The sequence below is a fragment of the Xenopus tropicalis genome, chromosome 9, assembly GCF_000004195.4.
Source record: "Xenopus tropicalis strain Nigerian chromosome 9, UCB_Xtro_10.0, whole genome shotgun sequence".
NCBI lineage: Eukaryota > Metazoa > Chordata > Amphibia > Anura > Pipidae > Xenopus > Xenopus tropicalis.
The window spans coordinates 36,208,837-36,217,225 of NC_030685.2; positions in this window are offsets into that span (position 1 = coordinate 36,208,837).

An 8,389-nucleotide genomic window follows, 5' to 3' on the forward strand; every position below is an offset into this window, starting at 1 on the left:
TGGGACATGGTGGCATTAACACACTGCCCGAATTATAAAACATATAAATCATAGCTAATACCCCCAGGGTACAAGGTGAAATAAATACAAGGATCCAGGGGGACAATATAGTTTTATTAAAGCTTTATTGTTTTATAATAAATGTACCCTATGATGTGCCTGTCTCCCAAACTAGGTATTATCACCTTCTTAAATTTAGCTAAAAATCCCTGAAAATGAAACAACTTATTGATGTACAGAGATTTATTCATAATGGAAAACCAGATTTCACTTTCTTCTTCCATGTCAAAAATATGTATTCTAGTTAGATTTCATACTTTTCTCACAATACCATTTGGGCAATAATGCATAACATGATTTGGTCTGATCATGCAGCTAATATTAATAAGACTTCCATATAAAGTTGCTACAGGGAGGAGATGGCTGCTTAATGACACTGTATTAGATCTACCTGACGTGTTACAGACCTTTCTAACCCAATAGACTATATACAAAGATGCTTAAGGATCCTTCCAACCCTTTAGCTAAATTGTTGGCCTTCAAATGCCCTGGGACATGAACATTAAAACAACATGGTTCTCACTCAAAGAAAGAATAGAAAAAAATATACACGGCTTTTTGATAGAAAACACAAATTGGAAACGTGCATTTGCTAGCGAAAAAGCAAAGTGCCCCAGAATTTTCACTTTGTTCCCCTTTCATCAAAGTTTTTTTCACCTGGTTCTGACTTGTCGATTGATGAAACTAAATCCACAAAGTGACTGTATCAGTGATATAAAATCCTGCATTCCAACAAAAACGTAATACACGGCATCAAACCACGCACATTTTTTCATATTTAAAGTGGGATTCTTTATATAAGTTGTAAAACATATTTAACTTCAAATATTTTTCATATCTCCTGTATTGTTACTTCAACCTCTGTGTTGCAATTTGTTAGCAATAGCTTGTTGTTACACACATCTGTCCTGTATATAGCCACTGATTTCAATTAACACTAGCTCATATACACTAGCAAATTTTCTCTGAAAGATAGTGCAATAGAAAATTCTCTAGGAAAAGTATGCGCAGGCAAAAAATCTCCGGTGAAAATTCGCCAGCACTCTCTGGCTGTGACAAAAATTTGTGTTTTAATGAATAAGCATGACATAGTTGGAAAAAGTGTGGTGAAGCTTCCCTAGGCAAAACTTCAGCCTATAGTAAATGTGCCCTAAAGAGGCAGAGAGAGAGAGGGGGAGAAGTAGGGGGAAAGAAAGCAATAGGGAGAGAGAAAGAAGAAAGAGGTGGGGGGAGAGAGGAGATAGGGAGTGAGAAAGAGAGAGAGTTGGAGAGAGAGGAGATAGTGAGGGAGGGATTATATTATAGGGGTAATTTACGATTTGAAAGCACACTCTCCAAAGTATAATATCTGCCAAAATCACACATTTTTTTTTACACAAAATGCACGATTTTCTCTATAATTCCATCATTGTACATAGTAACATAGTAAGATAGGTTGAAAAGAGACCTACGTCCATCACGTTCAACCATAATGCCTATATATAACCTGCCTAACTGGTAGTTGATCCAGAGGAAGGCAAAAAACCCCATCTGAAGCCTCTCTAATTTGCCACAGAGGGGAAAAGATTCCTTCCTGACTCCAAGATGGCAATCGGACCAGTCCCTGGATCAACTTGTACTAAGAGCTATCTCCCATAATCCTGTATTCCCTCACTTGCTAAAAAACTATCCAATCCCTTCTTAAAGCTATATAATGTATCAGCCAGCATGACTGATTCAGGGAGGGAATTCCACAACTTCACAGCTCTCAAAGTAAAAAAATCCTTTCAGAATATTGAAACAGAACCTCCCTTCTAAACGGAGTGGGTGCCCTCGTGTCCGTTGAAAGGACCTACTGGTAAATACAGCATTAAAGAGGTTATATGATCCCCTTATATATTTATACATAGTTATCATGTCAACTCTTAAGCGCCTCTTCTCCAAGGAACAGACCCAACTTGGCCAGCCTTTCTTCGTAACTGAGACTTTCCGTACCCTTTACCAGCTTAGTTGCCCTTCTTTGGACCCTCTGTCCCATTTGAGCACTGGAGACCACAACTGAACAGCATTTTCTTGATGGGGCCTTACCAGCGCTCTGTAAAGGGGAAGAATAACACCCTCCTCCCGTGAATCTCTACCCCTTTTAATACAGCTCAAAACCTTGTTTGCCCTTGCAGCTGCTGCCTGGCATTGCTTGTTACAGCCAAGTTTGTTATCTACAAGTACTCCAAGGTCCTTCTCCATTATGGATTTGCCTAGTGCAGTCCCATTAAGGGTATAAGTGGCTTGCATATTTTTACCTTCCATGACCCTACATTAAATCTTAGCTGCCCAGATTGCCAGTTTGTCAAGATCTTGCTGCAAGGATGCCACATCCTGCATAGAACTGACTGGTCTGCAGAGTTTTGTGTCATCTGCAAACACTGATACATTAATTATAATACCCTCCCCTAAGTCATTTATGAACAAGTTAGACAAAAGTGGACCCACTACAGAACTCTCAGGGACCTGAGGGAAATGTTTAACAAATCCTATGAAATCACTATTAGAATCAAGTTTACTCCTTTTACAATCACACCTACACTGGGCAAAAAAGGCTGCAATGTGAATGACTCTAAAGGGCTGATTTACCAGGTGAAACTGTTACACATTACATGCAAGGTAGGGGGCAGTATGGTGAAGGTGAAAACAAATACAGCACTGGCCGAACACAGTGTTGGTTTTTATCAGGGCTGAATTTCTGCCATCAATTAATTTCTGTTTTCTCTTTGACCTTGGTGGTGAACATGATGTTTAGGTTTTTTTATGTATCTGCGGATTGCCTGATTCTGGAGGAAATGGGCAAGTTCCTGCAGAGATTAATAAGGGATTATTTTTAAGAAAATGACAAACAGAAGTCTAAATATTTCTAACAAAGGAAGATAGATAAATGCCAATGTTATAATACATTAATATAAAAATATATATACACATAAAGAAAAATCCTAGAAGAGGATGAGCCAGGCTCACCTTTAATGACTGCCTGTAGAAGCCAATACAGCTTTCCTAGGGACTGGCCTTTGATATTATTTATAAAATTCTACAGGGAGCCCCCACTCCCCCCGTAATTTTGATGATGGTGGCCCTGTAACAGAGGCAGGAAAGTTTATAGGGACTTTTACCTTGAATTTAATATTATCTGAAAAGTACATATCAAGAATAATATATATATAGTATATATAATCTGTCCCTGTCTGAGTGGAACATGTTAGGTTAAATAAGGCAAGTTTATTTCAGATCGTTTAATCTCTACATCTGTAGGAATGTACATTGGAGAAACAGGGCAAAAACTACACACAAGGATGAACCATCACAGACATACGATCAAGACCAAAGTGTGTGATACACCAGTGGAATACCACTTCTGCAATCAGGACCACAGGCTTCAGGACATGATGGTGTTAACTCTAAAAGGGAACTTTGGAACTGAACAAAAAAATGGAAGATCTATGATTTCAAATGTATGGAGTTATTTAACACATTAAGACAGGGCCTTAATTTGGGGTCATGTTTCATGTCACATTATGTGACCTGACTGAATCCAGACCCCTGGACTTTTTACAACCCACCCTAATAAACACTAATTACTTTTATTATCTTAACAAGTTATCTCTATCTATCTGTAACTTCCTAATTTATTGCTCGTGAACACTTCTCTCTCATCTAACAGTATATATGTTGTGCCATTTCAGTTCTCATTTGTATTTTGCCTGACGAAGAGGCCTTAGAGCTCCGAAAGCTTGCAATGTATTTCTATCGTTAGCCAATATAGGTATCATTTCTACAATACTTTTGTATGAGTTTTATTATTTTTGACACTGGCTAACACAGTACAGGTATAGGACCCATTATCCAGAATGCCCGGGACCAAGGGTATTCCGGATAAGGGGTCTTTCCGTAATTTGGATCTTCATACCTTAAGTCTATTAAAAAATCAATAAAACATTAATGAAACTCAATAAGATTATTTTGCATCCAATAAGGATTAATTATATCTTAGTTTGGATCAAATACAAAGCACTGTTTTATTTTTACAGAGAAAAAGAAAATCAATTTTTAAAATCTGAATTATTTGCTTATAATGGAGTCTATGGGAGACAGGCTTTCCGTAATTCGGAGCTTTCTGGATATCGGGTTTCCGGATAAGGGATCCCATACCTGTACTACAGTTTCTCCTTTGACTCAAACATATGAATGTGCATATGAATTAAAGGACAAGGAAACCTTGATCCAGACACACCCCTGATTTAAATTGCTATTTTTTCCCACAGGCTCCTTTTAGAAAAAAAATGCACCGCCCAGGGATTTTCATTGGATCGTGGATCAAATTGGGTCATTGATGCAGCCCCCAATCTGACCCATGCCCGTCGTTGTAATTCGATCGTTTGGCCCTAGAGCCAGACAATCGTCTTAACCCAATATCATTCCCGTCGTTGTAATTCGATTGTTTGGCCCTAGAGCCAGACAATCGTCTTAACCCAATATTGCCCACCTTTAGGTGGTCATATCGGGAGAAGATCCCCTCGCTTGGCAACCTCACCAAACGAGGAAATCTTCCTGTGTATGGCCATCTATATTTTTATAATGCTTTGTTGTGGATATAACCTCATTACTGGGGCTGAAAGAGACTAGTTATATTGGCATGGCTAATATATCTGTAGGGGTTGATATAGCTTGGGTATTCTGATGGACGGTGGTTAAAGGCCAGGGTATTTTAAGACAGAATGAACCCATAAACTGCAGGTTTGCATTCATGTTAATTTAAATATTCAGTAAAACATACGGCAACAGGAGAATTATTATTCTCATATTTGAATTTATTCAAATGAGCAGGAGTAACTGACCTCCAGTGGACACATCATTAAGATGATTTAAAGTTTGCTTTGTTATACCAAGCAATAACTCAAACGAAGCACATTTCATTTAATGGCATACCCCTGTTTTACTCTGTAGCACATAGCATATTTTGTTTCCCAAACCCAAAGCCTTTAGTGCAGTGCCACTTTACAGTTAGCTTCTGGAAGCCCTTGACCAGAAGCCTTTGTGCAACAGTACTAAGAACATGTCCTGAATTAGCTTCACTGGCTGGCTTTATTAGTACTGCAACCTACATACAGTGGTGTGAAAAACTATTTGCCCCCTTCCTGATTTCTTATTCTTTTGCATGTTTGTCACACAAAATGTTTCTGATCATCAAACACATTTAACTATTAGTCAAAGATAACACAAGTAAACACAAAATGCAGTTTTTAAATGAGGGTTTTTATTATTTAGGGAGAAAAAAAATCCAAACCTACATGGCCCTGTGTGAAAAAGTAATTGCCCCCTGAACCTAATAACTGGTTGGGCCACCCTTAGCAGCAATAACTGCAATCAAGCGTTTGCGATAACTTGCAACGTGTCCTTTACAGCGCTCTGGAGGAATTTTGGCCCACTCATCTTTGCAGAATTGTTGTAATTCAGCTTTATTTGAGGGTTTTCTAGCATGAACCGCCTTTTTAAGGTCATGCCACAACATCTCAATAGGATTCAGGTCAGGACTTTGACTAGGCCACTCCAAAGTCTTCATTTTGTTTTTCTTCAGCCATTCAGAGGTGGATTTGCTGGTTTGTTTTGGGTCATTGTCCTGCTGCAGCGCCCAAGATCGCTTCAGCTTGAGTTGACGAACAGATGGCCGGACATTCTCCTTCGGGATTTTTTGGTAGACAGTAGAATTCATGGTTCCATCTATCACAGCAAGCCTTCCAGGTCCTGAAGCAGCAAAACAACCCCAGACCATCACACTACCACCACCATATTTTACTGTTGGTATGATGTTCTTTTTCTGAAATGCTGTGTTACTTTTACGCCAGATGTAACGGGACACGCACCTTCCAAAAAGTTCAACTTTTGTCTCGTCGGTCCACAAGATATTTTCCCAAAAGTCTTGGCAATCATTGAGATGTTTTTTAGCAAAATTGAGACGAGCCATAATGTTCTGTTTGCTTAAAAGTGGTTTGTGCCTTGGAAATCTGCCATGCAGGCCGTTTTTGCCCAGTCTCTTTCTTATGGTGGAGTCGTGAACACTGACCTTAATTGAGGCAAGTGAGGCCTGCAGTTCTTTAGATGTTGTCCTGGGGTCTTTTGTGGCCTCTCGGATGAGTTGTCTCTGCGCTCTTGGGGTAATTTTGGTCGGCCGGCCACTTCTGGGAAGGTTCACCACTGTTCCATGGTTTTGCCATTTGTGGATAATGGCTCTCACTGTGGTTTGCTGGAGTCCCAAAGCTTTAGAAATGGCTTTATAAACTTTACCAGACTGATAGATCTCAATTACTTTTGATCTCATTTGTTCCTGAATTTCTTTGGATCTTGGCATGATGTCTAGCTTTTGAGGTGCTTTTGGTCTACTTCTCTGTGTCAGGTAGCTCCTATTTAAGTGATTTCTTGATTGAAACAGGTGTGGCAGTAATCAGGCCTGGGGGTGACTACAGAAATTGATATTGAAATTGAAAATTGAAATTGATAAACCACAGTTAAGTTATTTTTTAACAAGGGGGCAATCACTTTTTCACACAGGGCCATGTAGATTTGGAGTTTTTTTTCTCCCTTAAGAACGTAAACCTTCATTTAAAAAACTGCATTTTGTGTTCAATTATGTTATGTGTGACAAACATGCAAAAGAATAAGAAATCAGGAAGGGGGCAAATAGTTTTTCACACCACTGTACATGTTGAAATGAACCTTCTTTAAGACATTAAAACATTTTTTCCAGGGCTGTGGAGTCGGAGTCCGAGGCAATTTTGGGTACCTGGAGTCGGAAAAAAATGAACCGACTCCGACTCCTACTAAATTTAAATGGGAATAAAAAAAAAAAAAAATAAAGCAAGTTTAAATGTCCCAATTCACAAACAGTCATAATTAATTACTTCTCTGCTATAAGAATAAAGCCCAATGCACGCAGTGCATAAACGAACACGTTGAGTGACCATGAAGAATGCTTTTCATTGACTGTATGAATGTATAAAATACATTAGCATATTAAAAACAGAGGAGTTGGAGTCGGAAGTATCAGAAACTGAGGAGTCGGAGAATTTATCTACCGACTCCACAGCCCTGATTTTTTCTATGGTGAAAACTTGGCTTTTGGCTACCAAGTAATGGTTTAAGAAAGTAGAATATTGTAGACTTTATCTTCTCTTTTTTATGAAAATGTCAAAATGATATGAATCAAAGTTAAGGTTTTGGCACAAAAAACAAGCCTTAAACCAAGGTGAAGTTGATCCCACACTCACATTAGTACAATGTGCACGTCAGACACTGTGTTGCCCAAAGATTATTAGATCACTGTCTAATGTCCACTGCTATTGGTTTGCCAATGTGACACAGGCTGATATTTGAACTTGATATGGGCCTTCTTGACTGTAATAGCAACTCTTCATCCTCTGTACATGATCCAAATACCAATGACCACACTGGTCTAAACATGCAGACTATGGCCAAACGTATTTCCTCAGTCTTTTTGTGTTCCAACTGGACTAATGGCCAGATGTCTGGTTAAGATTGAATAAGCCTATGGTGTGGCTGGCCAAAAAAATAAAAATGTCATTTTCTTGCAACATGGTCTGTATATGTAAATTTAAGTTTATAATCTTCAAATTTTTTTTTTATTAACTTTCACTGTGTTTGTCTTAATCAAAAATATTTTCTATTACCTAACTAATAAAGAGAACATAGTACAAATTATATGGATTAGAGATGCACCAAATCTAGGATCTGGTTTAACCCATGTGCTTTTTGCAGAGTTAAGTTCAGCCAAATTTAATGTATTCAGAATAAGTAAATGTACAATTTTTAAAGGAGACATATTAGATAAATGGAAAAACCCCTAATTTTGTAGGCAATTATATAGTTCTGGTTTCACTCACAGTCTGTAAAAATGGCCCCTTTATTGGAGCTCCGTATAGATCCTATAAGTTCTCTGTCCATTTCAAATGAAGGGTGGGCGTGTCCTAACGGTCCCTGCAAGAAGCACAGTAGGAGGGGGATAGCCAATCACAGCCCTGCAGTCACACAAGCAAAAGCAGGCTTCAGTTCCCTATCAGGTCTGCACATCCAGAGAATTCAGCCAGCAGGAAGTGGAACAGATGGGCAGGACTAGTGGGGTTTTGGTGGATTTTCTCAATAAATCAGTCCAAAACACAACTTTTTTTTTTTTAAGCACAACCCTTTTAAATCTAGGAGTATAATTCACATTCGTAGCTGATGCTCATTTTTAAATTGAAATGTGAATTAGCAAATTAGGGTTTGGATTTATTTTAGTACACAGACAACA